This window comes from Chanos chanos, chromosome 3 (genome assembly GCF_902362185.1).
Source record: "Chanos chanos chromosome 3, fChaCha1.1, whole genome shotgun sequence".
Classification (NCBI taxonomy): Eukaryota; Metazoa; Chordata; class Actinopteri; order Gonorynchiformes; family Chanidae; genus Chanos; species Chanos chanos.
In genome coordinates, this window is record NC_044497.1 from 49,832,776 (window position 1) to 49,847,164 (window position 14,389).

Genomic DNA, 14,389 nt, shown 5'->3' on the forward strand with positions numbered 1-14,389 from the left:
TGTGTGTATGTGTGTGTGTGTGTGTGTGTGTGTGTGTGTGTGTGTAGGTCATATTTCTCACAGGCCCATAGATGACATCAGCGTGTCAGGCCCACAGTACACCTCTCTGATGGGTTCATGTTGGCAGGGAGCCACTGGAGCCTATACTTCACCCAGACTCACACACTGCAGCAATTCTGCTGAGTCATCATGTCCCACTGGCAGTCATCTCACACGCTAACGGTCCGGGCAGAACCTAATCACACAGTCCTGGCCAGAAACTGCCCGACCCGCAGCTCTCATGGCCAGCCCGTAAGGCCCAACAACAGGGAAAAAAAAATCACCTCCAGATCAACACAATCATTACAGTCACTAACTGCCACAATCAGAGCCTGTGGTCAAACTGGAAAAAGAGAGAGCGAGAGGGAGAGAGAGAGAGAGAGAGAGAGAGAGAAGGAGAGAGAGAGAGAGAGAGAGAGAGAGAGAGAGAGAGAGAGAGAGAGAGAGAGAGAGAGAGAGACTATGATTCAGGAGGCTAAATTATGACAGGCGCTAACTTTATCATTAGACCCGACTGCCTCTCCCAAGAGTGGCTTAAAGTGGCCTTTAATGGACCCCTCATAATGGGAGCTCAAGGCTTCACTGCTTTGACTTAATTATCAATCAATTCTCACTTTGTCATCATTGTGTCTCTGCCAGGGACCGATTCTGCACGTTCCTCATTACTATCTACTGGAGGGCAAGGAGGTGTTTTGCCATGAAGTTTGGTCGGACGATCATGTATTCTATCAGTGTCATAACTACAGCTGAGCTAAGAACTGAGCTAAACAGTGCGCCGTTTGCCACTTCACAAAATTTGCTGTGCTGGTATTTTTCCCTCGTCTTTGCCTATTCCCCTTATTTTTCTATTACAAATGTTACCTAATACAAAAACATTTTCATTTGAATTATATAAGCCGTGACTAATGCTCCCCTTTCATGTGGAATATTAATAATGTATTTGCATTTTTCACAAATAGTGTTTGGGATTGTGAAAAAAATTGAAATGGAAATGCTTTCAGTTGGTGGATGGGGTCTTTCATTATGGAACAGATGTGATGATTTTCATATGTTTTATGCATATCTAATGTAAGTGCTTTTAACAAATACCCCAACAAATAATTGAATGCATTTTTCATGGTGGAGAGTGAGTGAGTGAGTGAGTGAGAGAGAGAGAGAGAGAAAGAGAGAGAGAGGGCTTTCAGCACAGTTGGAAATTAAGATGTTCAGTGAGAAACAAACCTATACTTTTGACGAGAAAAAATTCAATTTCAACTAGTAAATCCACAAGCCCACCCTGACTTTGAGTTGTCTCAAATATTCTCTTTGAAGCATATGACTGCACCGGGATATACTAAAGTATATGACTGCAGAATGAATATATTTTTTATAAAATGACAAATGCAATATTCTTGTGAACCGACCAAATACTGCATCAATGCAAGTTTTTATGATGAACATTTTGAGCAAAGTTTAGAAACTTACTTTTTCTGTTGGAAAAGGAACTCCGTAACTATCTTTATGAATGAATCAAACAGATTTTGGTGTCATTCAATTCATTTTCTTGTTTATTTGGACTTCTCAAATGCTTGCAGACATAGTTAAAAAACAGAGAGTGGTACATTCAACTAAATAATATTTTTCCCAATAGTTACAATATTTAATTTCTTTTTTCATCTGCAGTCTTTGGACAAACCTTAGATTGTAAATTTGGCAAAAGGGCCGAAATCAAATAAAACCAAACGCGCCACCATTAAATTGAAAATGTATATGTCCCGACTTAATTTCGTCTCCACTGATTTCAATCGCGTTTGCGATCCATAAGTTTGAGGTATACGACTATCTTTTTCTTGGTCTTAAAGAGATTTCTGAATAAAATGAGGATACATTTCATCTTGTCAGGAAGAAATAATGTCATTTGACTGAGAGGCGTTGGCACGGTTTTAAAAACGATGCATAAATGCAAAATAGTTTGGCATGGGCTTGATTGCGTATGCAAGAATGTGAACACTTTTTTCCCTTAGGCCAAATCAACCTGTGGTATGCGTGTTATTTTCCTCTGCTGTTATAGCTGTAAGACAGCACAGTGATGGAAAAGAGATAGCAATTCAGTGCAGACTGGAGCATTTCTCCACCCTTCAGATAATGACTTTGCACACTGTCACAACGAGCTGGACGAAAGAGGGAGGGAGAGATGGAGAGGGGGACAGGTTCAAACATACAGAGACCGAGGGAGAAATTGCTATTTTGCAGACTATAATATTCCTGCAAATTATAGATGTGTGTGTGTGTCTGTGTGTGTGTTGTGTGTGTGTGTATGTGTGCGTGTTTGGGTGGGTGTATGCATGGGTATATGCGTGCATGTGTGTGCGAGTGCGCGTGTGCGCGCGTAGGTATGTGGGCGTATGTGTGTGAGTGTGTGGGTGGGTGAGTGTATGCGTACATGCGTGTGCATGTGTGTGCGCGCATGTGTCTGTGTGTATTTGTCCCAGTGATGTTGGTGAAAGTGTGAGGCTGTGTGTCTGACTCGCAAACTATTTGTATGGACTGTATACATGCAGGATGCAGGTGTTGAATTTGTGCATACCATTAAGGAGTATTTTACATTAGCACGTGCACAAGTGTGGGTGCATGTCTGTGTGTGTGTATGTGCGTGTGTATGTGTGTGTGTGTGTGTGCGTGTGCGTGTGTGCATATGTGTGTAATGAAATAAAATGACCTCTTGTAAATTATGCTCATACACACCCCTGCAGCTTCCAGTCTGGTCAGTGGTCACGTTCCGTCTGCAGGAAAAGCTGAACAGATGTTGCTGTGTCTAGCCCACTGTCCGTGAGGAGCATGTGTGAAGCTGATTGGGCAAGGCATGCTGGACTCTGTCTCGCCTGAGTCTATTCACTCAAGACTTTGTACACTGAAGACATTGCAAAGACAAAAAGTCAATTAAGAAGGAAATCCCTTACCCAAGACTTGGCAAATACTGACCGCCTCTATTATGTTTGAAATATGAGCTCTTCATGCAGATTCCTATCACTTAAAAATACAGAACATGTGCACAGAACATACGATGTGTTTTTTTTTTTAAGTAAACATGCATGAACATGTATGATATTTCAGAAGGTAAAAAAAAAAAAATTATTTCCAAAGAATGGGAACGAGATAAGATATATTGATAAAAATAAAAGAGTGTTTGAGAGGCAGTCCATAAATATCACAGACAAAATAAGGTTGTTATGGAGACTGTTAGATCTCTTTGCTGAGAGGGTCGTCCACATCACCAAGACAACGAGAACTGCACCTCCAGCTCAGAGCTTTGCTGCTGAGTGTTTTATGATTCTCTGTCTGTCTCTGTCTCTCTGTCTCTCTCTCTCTCTCTCTCTCCCTCTCTCTGTGTCTCTGTCTCTTTCTCCCTGTCTCTCTCTCCCCCCCCCCCCCTTTATCTCACTCTCTCTCTTCCTCTTCCACTCTCTCTGTGACTTCATTCTAAAGTGCTTAGCCTCTCGTTAGAGCAGAGTCATTAGAAGGGGCATTAAAGGATGCCTGCCAGCCATAGCTCTGTGGTGGAATTGTACCCAAACAGTCTCAGAGCTTAGATTCACTCATGATCTATTGCCACATCACCATTGGAGATAATGTTATCTTACCAACCCTACTGTGCAAAATAAGTACCATATATTTTCACCTTTTTATTTGTAAAAATCAGCTATTTTAATAAATTACAAAAAAAAAGTAAAAAATTACTCTGCAGACACTGAATTTATGCGTTTAAAATTAACTGTTGTATGGAAGGGCATAATATTGTAACGGTAAGATCCAATTTCTAAAAAAATTTTTAAAGCTTTAACATTGAAAAAACTTTGTTCTTAAGCTGATCTTTGAAGATAAAACACGGTTGTCTTATACATCTTTAAGATATACATTCATTCATAATAATGCTTTTTAGGCAACTAAAGTCTCTAAGTCTCTTGTACATGTGGTTGCTATACTAGAGACTGCAGTGAAATACCACCCACAAAAAAAAAAACCCTAAGTGACTACAAGTTTAAAACAGTTTGACAAGAGGTTTGATTCTGTGGTGTTCCAAATTTTAGAGAGCAGTTTGGTAGGTGGGTTGTGGGGAAGAAAATTTGATGATGAATTATAACCTTTAGGCCTTTTGTATGTAGTCAGAAGCTTTGTATTCGAGATGCAAAAGAGAGAGAACAAAAAAAAAAAAACCCCAAAAAAACATGAAAATGTCGTACGTTCACAGAGACAGACAGAGAGAGAGAGAGCAAATGAGAGGCCATTCAGGTAATAGCATATTTCAGCAAAAGTTCAGCAATGCCGAGTGATTCATCAAAATCTATTAAACTCTCACTTGGAATAGACAGCATCTACCATAGAGTAGCATTATAATACAATACATAAAAATGGCCCTAAAAAGCCTGGGTGACAGAGGCAGAGACGCTGCCCTCTGCTCAGGCAATAAAATCATCTTCTGCCTGCAGTCATTTTATCAAATGGCAGCCATAAAGAGAGAGAGAGAGAGAGAGACTGCTCTTTATTGTTTTCAGATTGCGGGCCCTTTGGAACTCTCCTATCGCCTATGTCCAGGATAATGTAAATATTTCTGTGATAGGTGCTTGGTAATGCATAAAAACAGATATATAATTCCAATAAAGAGGCATAACTGTTTGTGCATGCCCCCTCTGAGACCCCACCTTTGCCAAGAGGGCTCATTTCTCAAGCCGCTGAAGAGAGAGGAGGAGGAGGAGGGGGGGGGGGGGGGGGAGAGAGAGAAAAAAAAATCATCATTGATTCTTGCAGCACATTACCGTGGAAATCAGGAGGACATTTCACCGCCTTCCTTCTTGCAGGCGAACAATCTAGGAAAGGCCCTCCATTCACTATTGATAACCCGTCTATTGATTCAATTTGCATGCAAAATTTACAATGGAAAAAAAAAAATCAAAAGAATTACTGACCTTTTTGTAACAGCTATGGGTTTGTCTGTTGTCGAGATGAATGGTTTCAATGGCCTCATGTCTAGCATTAGAATTCTGTGCGGCACAAACCAAAAAGTTTGCTTAATTTGATATTAATGGTGGAAGTATGCGTACGATTTTGTGTTGTTTCAATGTTGTTGACATATGTAAGAAGTAACATAGACAAAGTTAATTACGCCGCTTGTTTGAATAAAGGAATTGAACATGCAGTTCTCAGTTTGCTTTCATATTCTCATTTTCACCTCAAAGCGGACATGGAGAGTAAACATTAATATATACAAGGAGAAGCATTGTTCCATCGTTAGCCTAATGCGAAATCATATGAAAATAGTGGAACATGAAGGTCATTTGCGAAAGACTCTCGTGGTTATAAAAAAAAACTTGTTGCCTTGAGAAAACATGAAATAAGATTAAATGTAGAACAAATTTAATATAAAAAAAACAATCAAACCATAAACAAAAACAAAAACAAAAGACAGAAAAGAGAGAAACTCTTGAAGGACTGAAAAACCGACTGCACGGATGGCTATGACCTTGTCAGCGTACTTTTTTTTTTTTCCCAACCATATAGTTTACGACTTTCGGCACGCAAATGTCTTCACTATGACTACAATACGTGCTGTGGTAAAGTGAATTACTCTCAGTGTCAAAAGAGCCACACGGTCATTTACGGAGCTTCAGAATGACCCCGTAATGGAAACCCTGAGCAGGCTAACACACTGCCCTCCTGAAAGATTTGTATATCAGAAGAAGCACCACTGAGAAAACAGTCCAGTTGAGAAAGAATAAAAAGACAAATTGCAGCTATCAGAACTCATTAAGTCTACTGGCATCAGTTTCCAGCTGATGGAAGGAGAAGGTGCACATTAAGAAAATGATGATTAAGGAGAGTGTGAGGATGGGCTGAAAAGTAATGTCTAAACAGACATTATGAATCGAGGAGAATAGGGTTGTGGAACATTAATTCTTTCTTTTGACCACCTTTGTTTTACAAAATGTCAAATTTTGCTTGTTCACCTTAAACTGTTTCAGGATAAATGATATATGATTTGACACTGATTATGTCTGATGCATTACAAAATGGAGAAGAAGCAAGGAATGCATTTTTGACTGCTAACTGAAAATGCTCAGTGTTGCAACAGTGAAAATAAACAAGAGTTACATAAATCATGGTGTGTGTGTGTGTGTGTGTGTGCGTGCGCGTGCATGCGTGCGTGCCTGTGTATAAAAGTATGAATAAATAAAGTGACAATTTTTCATCGTGAGAAAAAGAGAGAGTTTGGTTCTAATCCTAAAGCAGATTCACTCACAAAAAGAAGAAGAAGAAGAAGAAAAAGAAGAAGGAGAAAAAACGTGGTAATGGAGACAGGTCCATTGACGGTCCTTTCTAAATCTTGGTCTTGACGGCAGTCTTAAATGATGAGAGAAAAAGAGCACAGACAGTCAGGAAGGATTTACAGGTGTATGACCTGACCTCCCGTTCTCTTTATCTATCACCGAGCCCTACTGTGACCCCAAAATTGCTAGTATTGGAGCACAGTGGGGAGGGTGGAGTTTGCAACAGCGTGGGTGAACGAATGGGGCAAGACAGCAAAACGCTTGTGTTCTTTTCCTCTGTGCGGGAAAAAAAAAAGAAAAAAAAAAGAAAAAAAAAATCCTAATCTCACAGCATCTGACGGGAGGCTTAAACGCTCGATTGCTTTGCTGCTCACGTTGCGCTCCCATCATCTTTCCTCTGCATGGCAGAGAGGAATCTGGGCCGAGGCACACACGCCAGTAGCGGCTCCGGCGTGATGAATGACGCTGCCTTCCCATTGGGTCCCTGTCGATGCATGTTCAAGTGGACGGGATTGAATTTAACCATAGAAATGACAGACCATTCTTTTGGCAGGCCCACATTACAAGGCTGGGGTTGTGGTGACAAGAGAGAGAGAGAGAGAGACAGAGACAGAGAGAGAGAGAGAGAGAGAAAGGGAGAGATGATTTATGACGTATGGAGAGTGCAGGGGATTTGTAGAGAAAGAGGCAGCCTCCATCATAAAAAGCATCACACCGAATATCAACTCCTGCTGTCTCTTCAACTGCTGATCCTTGACTCGAATAAACCATCTCATCCACAAAACATATTCATGCACATATACTCGCCACAGACTTGCTTTCTTCATCAATCATATGGCTCTGTTATGAAACATGAAACATACAGCTTCCTCATTATCTACGTCAATCTCGTATTGTTTGTCATCAGCAATGCAACATGTTAGGACGTTCGGATAATGTAAGACTCATGATAAGTTACATAATACTTGTTACCGTTTTCCGGTAACAAACCCCCGTTATTGCATATCAAGGTGAGACGTCAACATTTGTTATGTGTTCATAAAAATCTTTCCTCCTTAACACTTCAGCAAGACATTTCTAACATCATCTCTGGGAGACATCTTATCTTGAAAAAGCAGGGCGTGGGGGGGGGGGGGTTAGAAAGAGGGATAGAGAGAGAAAAAGAAACAGACAACCTTTCAAACAGAGTCTGTCCGGTCACAGAGTAATAAATTGCAAGATGACACCACTAACAGTGTACAACAAAGGAGAGAGCATTAGATGGAGACCCTTTACACAGAGAGACTGATGCAGTCATCTCGACGGGAACGGCGTTCGCAACTTAAGCCACATCCAGCTATCGAAGGCGCTCTGGGATTAAAAGGAGAGAGGTTTAAGGTTTTTATTGGGTTTAACGAACAAGGTGCTCCAGAAATAATAACATACACAGGAATCCATGCTGTGAGGAGAGAACAAATGCTAATGGTATAATGCATTGGTTTTGACAAGCAGCTCAAAGCTTTGACAGGAAATGCAGAGATAGAGATACACCCAAGTATGGATTACGGATGCCATTTGTGATTAATGCAAGGAAATTCTTCAGCTATTATACAAGCCATGTTTATTTATTTCTAAGACTAGACTGTTTGGTGTTAAAAAAAAAGAAAGAAATGATGCAATTAATCTTTTAAAATGAAACCTTGTTGACTTTTAAAGTACTTAGAGAGTTTCATCGCTGAGAAATGAGATTATAAGAAAGCAGTTCCCCCAGCTTTGCCTTCTTTTTTTCTATTTTTCTTTTTTCTCTTGTTTAATTTCTCTGCCAACAGTGTGAATGTCAGGGGCGTCGTCAGACTTAGCTCGATGTGATTTAATAGCTCCTAGCGTGGGTTTCGATATATCGAAATGCTCGTCAAACAAATCAAATCCTCCTCCTTGGGTGGAGTGTTTGATCCCCTACCGAGGATGAGAAGACCTGCTCTTGGTCTGATGCCGACACTAAAACTCTACACTCGTATACTGCAATGTGTACAGCCTTCCCACTGATTCCTCTTTCATCTGTCAAAAAACACATATTTTGTATGCAAAAATCAAAACCCCGATATCTTGTGATGACACCGCCTTTTATGTTTAATCCCTGATGCAGCATCATCTCAGCATCATTCAGATGTATCAGAACACAATTCTTTTACAGATATTAACAGCAATGCAGACATCTATTTACGCCGAAATACTGTATGTGTTCTCATCTTAAAAATTAAAGCCCAACTAGTCAGATTTTGGACATTTTCATATTCATAATTTGGCTCTGTTATTCAAAGTACGCTTAAGAACTGATGGAAGTTCAATTACAGTTCAGAGAAGTATGTGAAGTATTGAATCATAGGGGGTTCTGCTATGTTGGTTATTGATATCTCGATGATGTGCGTCAAAGTAATACCATGTATTTATTAATAATTTCCTGTAAAAATGGTCAATTCATGTGAGGTTGCTCGCTGAGGACAGCACAAAATCTTTCTCAAGATAATAATTAATGTCCTTTGTATTTTTTAACAATGGAGTTGAGCACTTTTTATCAATTCATTTATAATAAATTGCATAAATTGCATTGAAAGGCATTTATGAAAACCAATCAAGGACTGTGTCAAAAAGATTTGACACACAATTTAAGGGAGACAACATAATTTCTCAGATTGGCCCTTTTTTTCCGTGTCAATCATATAAATGTGATACCCTTGAGGAATATTCTCTTAGCTACTGCTGCCATGGTTGGTTTCTGTCAGAAATTCTGCCATCATTTTAATTTTTTGAGAAGCTCTACTTTGAAGACTCCTCATTATTTTGAACATTTCAGAGCTGAGTACCGTTTTCTTAAAGGTAGATTAATTTTGTCAATATGTAATGAGGGTCTTGATGTCAACTCAACAGGAAATGAGGGTGTCATGACTGATTTTTCAACTGCAGAGAGAAAAAAATACTCCAATTTCCAATTGGTATTGCTTTTAGACACTCTGCAGCAATGCATATGGCCATGTGTAAGTTTGGACCATAATTTCCTAATGTTCTGCTCAGCAACTGTGTTTTTTTTCTTTTCTGGTGGCGGGGGGTGAGACGTGGGGTAAAAGAATCGGAAAGAATTTGATTAATGCCTTTGAAATCCCCCCCCCACACACACACACGCGTGCACGCGTACACACACACACGCACATGTAGATCAGGCTTCTCCATGAGAAATGAAAGTCATTAACTAACTTCAGCAGGACTCAGCTGGACACACAGTCTCGTTATGAAAGTCTTCCTGTGGAACACTGGTCTGTATGCCTGTTTAACGGTTAAGGTTTTAGTGAAGTAGAGTGAGGGTGTGCTAACACACATTTGCACTGACTTAGTGTTGAAAAGGCCATGACCCTATGCTTAACTTTAAGACAGGACTCTGCATACATTACAATAATTCTTGTAATTCGTTGTCTAGCATGAAAAATAGCCTATCATTACATATTGCATTATATATTGTAGTGGTCAGTTTAAAACAATTGTAATTAAGAAAAAAAAGAATAAATGTATAATTTAAAGATAACAGTAATAAGAAAAATAAATACGAATGTATGACCTCCCTATAGAAAAATCCAAGATTATGTTTCAGCTTTCGTACGTATATGAATTTAAGAAGGCATCATTCATGTAACCTTCCGGTTTTGCAAACCATAGCCTCTGGTGCTTGGAGAAGAGCTGCATAACTCTGAGAAAGGAAAGAGAGAGAGAATATTGCTGCTGGCTGCGCCTAACCAAAAGGGCTCGTGGGAGCTGCATAGTGTGCTAGTGAGCAGCCTCAGATGAAAAGCTAAAAGTGAAGTTTATCTCATATATCAAATGACATGAGCACAAAACCTCTTTCAAGACCCAAATCCTAGGAGCTGACAGTGCTATTTCTCTTCTTATGTGCTAGTAAAGTCACAAAGCCATTCTGGTCTTAGACCTCTATAGTGTAGGTGTGTGTGTGTGAGACCCAGAAATATCCCTTAGCAGAAGCAACATGCAATGAACATAGAATGAGAACAAACAACAAAACTGGCCAATGATAAATTAACTTTGAGTTAACTCTTTGTTGAGAAAACACAAAGAGTGTTATACAATCCAGTGTGCGAGTGGTAATTCAACATTCTCAGAGTTAATTTTGGAGCAGTCAATTTACCGTGCAATCTGGAAAATGACCTTTAAAATAAGATTTTGAAGGGGGGGGGGTATGTGAATATAACTGCTGGCTTTTGGCTTTCCATATTGGACAGCAAGTGTATTGGTACTGTACAAGTCTCTCTTTTTCTGACAGTAACAGAATGTCTCAAAGTTAGTGTCATTTGTAACTAGCCAAACTCAGAGGTGGAAAAACCCAAAATTACCAAAGTAAACCTCAACCCTCAAACTTTCAACCTAAAGTCAATGTCAACTGATTTTTTTTTAAAAAGGTCTCTACCTCGTCACACATCATTTCTGTTTATTTCATATAATCACCTTTTTCATGTAATCAATTATGCTAAACTCAGTGATGCATCAATCAGCTAAGTTAATTGGGCTTCAATTTCTAAGCTTATATCCATAATACATGAAATGAAATTTTCCACCAGGACACATTAAGTTCTGTCAAATTTAGTTGCAATTAGATGGGCATCACTGAACACCAAAATTCTGCTAATTTGGGTGGGGGAAAAAAAATTGGTCTTTGTTTTCAGCTGTGTCAGCGACTTCGAACACGTTTTTTTTTTTTTTTTTCCCTTACCCGAGGTGCCTCATTTACTCTGCATGACTGTGTAAGCCCTCAGGATCCCCTGGTCCATTTAACTGCTCTGATTTCCTAGTGTATAAGCCACAGGACAATACCACTAATAGGCCATTCAGTCAAACTGCATGTAAAGACAAACTGAAACATATACATAGGCACTAATACATATGATCCCCTGTATGAGCTTCATGACGTGATTTGAATACATGAACATGAATTATAAATGTTGATATAGGGTATTTCCTCCTCTGTGCACTATTAACCTGGAGTTGGTGGGGAGGCTCTTTTCTCTTCAGGGCTCCCGGGGGCTGTACCAGTGGGGGCTTCCAACCCTGGTAAGTTCCATCCCGCTGGGCAAGTCTTAGGCAAGGGCTAGAAAAAATCACCATATAACACCTCAGTTTGCGGGTTGGTTAAAACGGTGGAACAAGCAAAGGAAAAAAAAAATATGTTACAGAAACCACCTTTGCAACACCAACAAGGAAACCAACAGGGAGCTCCAGCCAATCCTCTTGCATCATGAAAACTTCAGGGGAAAGCCCAACATGGCGAGTAACACTACAAAAACTCCAAAGCCCAAAGCTACGGTCCATCAGAGAGCATGTGTTTGCTGCCCCGCGTTTGAAATTTCAAAGGGTGTTCAGGCTATGAGCAAGATCATCAGAAATAAGTCAGTCATCCGTAATGGCAGGAAGAGCAGACAGGCAACAGTGGATTACCTGTGAGATTTGGAACCTCATGAGGCCAGGCACAAGCTGTGACCAAATAAATAAATAAAACCTGAAATAAACAGGATCGCTGCAGCAGTCGAAAGAAAAACTGTGGCTTTAGATTGAGAAAGGATAAAGTAAGGAGGTAAGTGACAAAGTGAGTCGGTAAGTTACCAGACATTGAAAAGAATAGTCGAAAGATAAAAAAACAATATAAGTTAGAAACACAAAGTAAATGCTAATGTTAAAAAAAAAAGAAAAAAAAAAAGAAACTGTCCTACTGTAGCTGTGAGTCCACATGTTTTTCTAGTCTTTAAACGATTACCGCTACATTGTGAATAAAATACACAATGGAGCAAGGTGACTTTCTGAAGAATATGAGATACATTATTCCTGAGAATCACTCCCAGAGGAGTCAAGTGGAAAATAAAGTAGATCTCCCAAGCTTTAAGATAAAGGGTGGAAATGCAATACGTTGATGAATAAATAGGAGGTCTTGGAATGTTACCAGCAACAAAACTAAGACAAGGAGGCGGAGAGAAAGAGAGAAGTTGTGCAAACAAAGAAAGTGAGACAAGGTGAATGAGAGGAAGATAGATAGAGGGCCTGGGGAGAGGATTCAAGTAGTCAAGCAAAACCTTTTACTGGATCCTGCTAACAGCGTTTCCAAAAACATTTTCTTTTTTTTTCTTTTTTTTTTTTTTTACTGTTTTCTTATAGGATCTCGAGAAGTTTCAGGACTATGTGGGGTAGCGGAGATTCAGTTTAACTTGGCCCACTCCCAGTACTTTTCTTTAATAACCACAGAGATAAAAATGCAACACTCATATGCACATAGCTGCACAACTGGAATATTCATTTATTGTCGTGCTCCAGATGAATGACAGATAACTCTGTACACCCTCAATGAAATGATATTTCTTTTATAATATATACCATAATGGGAAATCCGAGGTAAAATGTAATTTCAGTGAAATATAATTTCTTACCGACGGTTGAAATGTTTGACAGAAAAAAAAAACTGACAGAGACTCGTTGTTTTTTTTTTAAGAACAGGTGATATTTCTTAGCAGCGCTGCACTTTTTCAGTTTTCAGAGGATTTGAGTAAATATTGATTATTGCATGTATACTCCCTGTAGATCTCACGGGCAAATATATTAAAGGCGGCCAGGATTTTCAGCGTGCTGAGAGGCAGAGCTCAAAATAAAAATATTTGAATTGGAAGCTCAAGAGACACGTTACATAATTACACAAAGAAGACGTCAAGTCAGAAACTTGATCTTAATGATGCTGTTTTCACACATCCTAGATATAGGGCTATCCGATCCAAAAGCGTGCCCCTCAAAGATAAATCTCAGCCTAGCGACAATTTATGGCTCATGCTGAGGTAACAGCCATTCTCCAACCACAAACATTAAGCTCTGGTTTGACATTTAGAAAAGAAAATTCTATTCCTTCGCTGTACTGTACTGACACAAACTCGATTTGGCTATTTGAGGGAAGCCGGAAAATTTTATAATGCTCTTAGAAAATGGGCTTCCGACACAAAGTGAAACGTTCCGCAGACAAATGCCAAAATCATTTACTTTGGATGGACTGGGGATGCTAATGGATCCATTGCTCAAAACACACATGGTTTCTTTTCCAAAGAGGGAAATCAAGAGCCCTGGAAATGTTTGATAAGGCTCCATAATAATAATGACAACAGTTTTGGGAAGCTCATTAATTGCGAGTCTCGGAGTAATTGCTTCACATCCCGCGGGCTAACACTGTCGTTAATGCAGGGGACTGTCAAACTGACAAACAACAAGTTGTGGAATATGGATTTTTTGTGTGTTTTTTTTGTGTTAATAACCATTATCAGAGCATTGCCAAAGGAAACTGTCAAGATGGAATCTGTGATAAAATGTTAACATGTGACAGAAACACCTGCCTGCAAGAACAACATTTCTATTTGGATCTGAATTGGTAAGACTCTCACGAATCTCTGTTAAGCTCAGCCTGAAGGAGAATAGTATTGATTAAGAGGAGAAAAAAAAAATAGGTTCAAAGTTTTTCTCCTCTTCTTGTTCTCAGCTGTACGCCACACACTTTGCAGCTTTAGCTATTCATCACCCGATAGACAGCCACCCTTAGTAGACACACACACCGGGCAAGCACAGCGAAGAGAACAATGCCTCCCCTCTGCAAACCTCTTACTGACCCATGAAGACACCCAAGGGCATACAACATAGCACTTACTATATTGTTCTTACTGTTCTATTCTTGGGACCTTTCGTGATTCTGGCTCAATAATTGGAAAACCCTAAACCTCACTTACTTGCCGTCCTTGGTCCTAACATTAAAGAAAGAGCACTCAATCAAAATCAGAAGAACTAGAAACGAGGACCGAGATCAAGAGAGAGAGAGAGAGAGAGAGAGAGAGTCCTTAATAGTGCACTATTCAGAGACATTCCTGTTGTTGGCATCCTCGAATCCCCCAGACACCAGGTGTTGTCGAAGCGATCCGGAGAATGCAAATGGGCCCAACAATGCTTCTGATACAACTGTTCTCCATTTGTCATCAAATATGTTCATTACC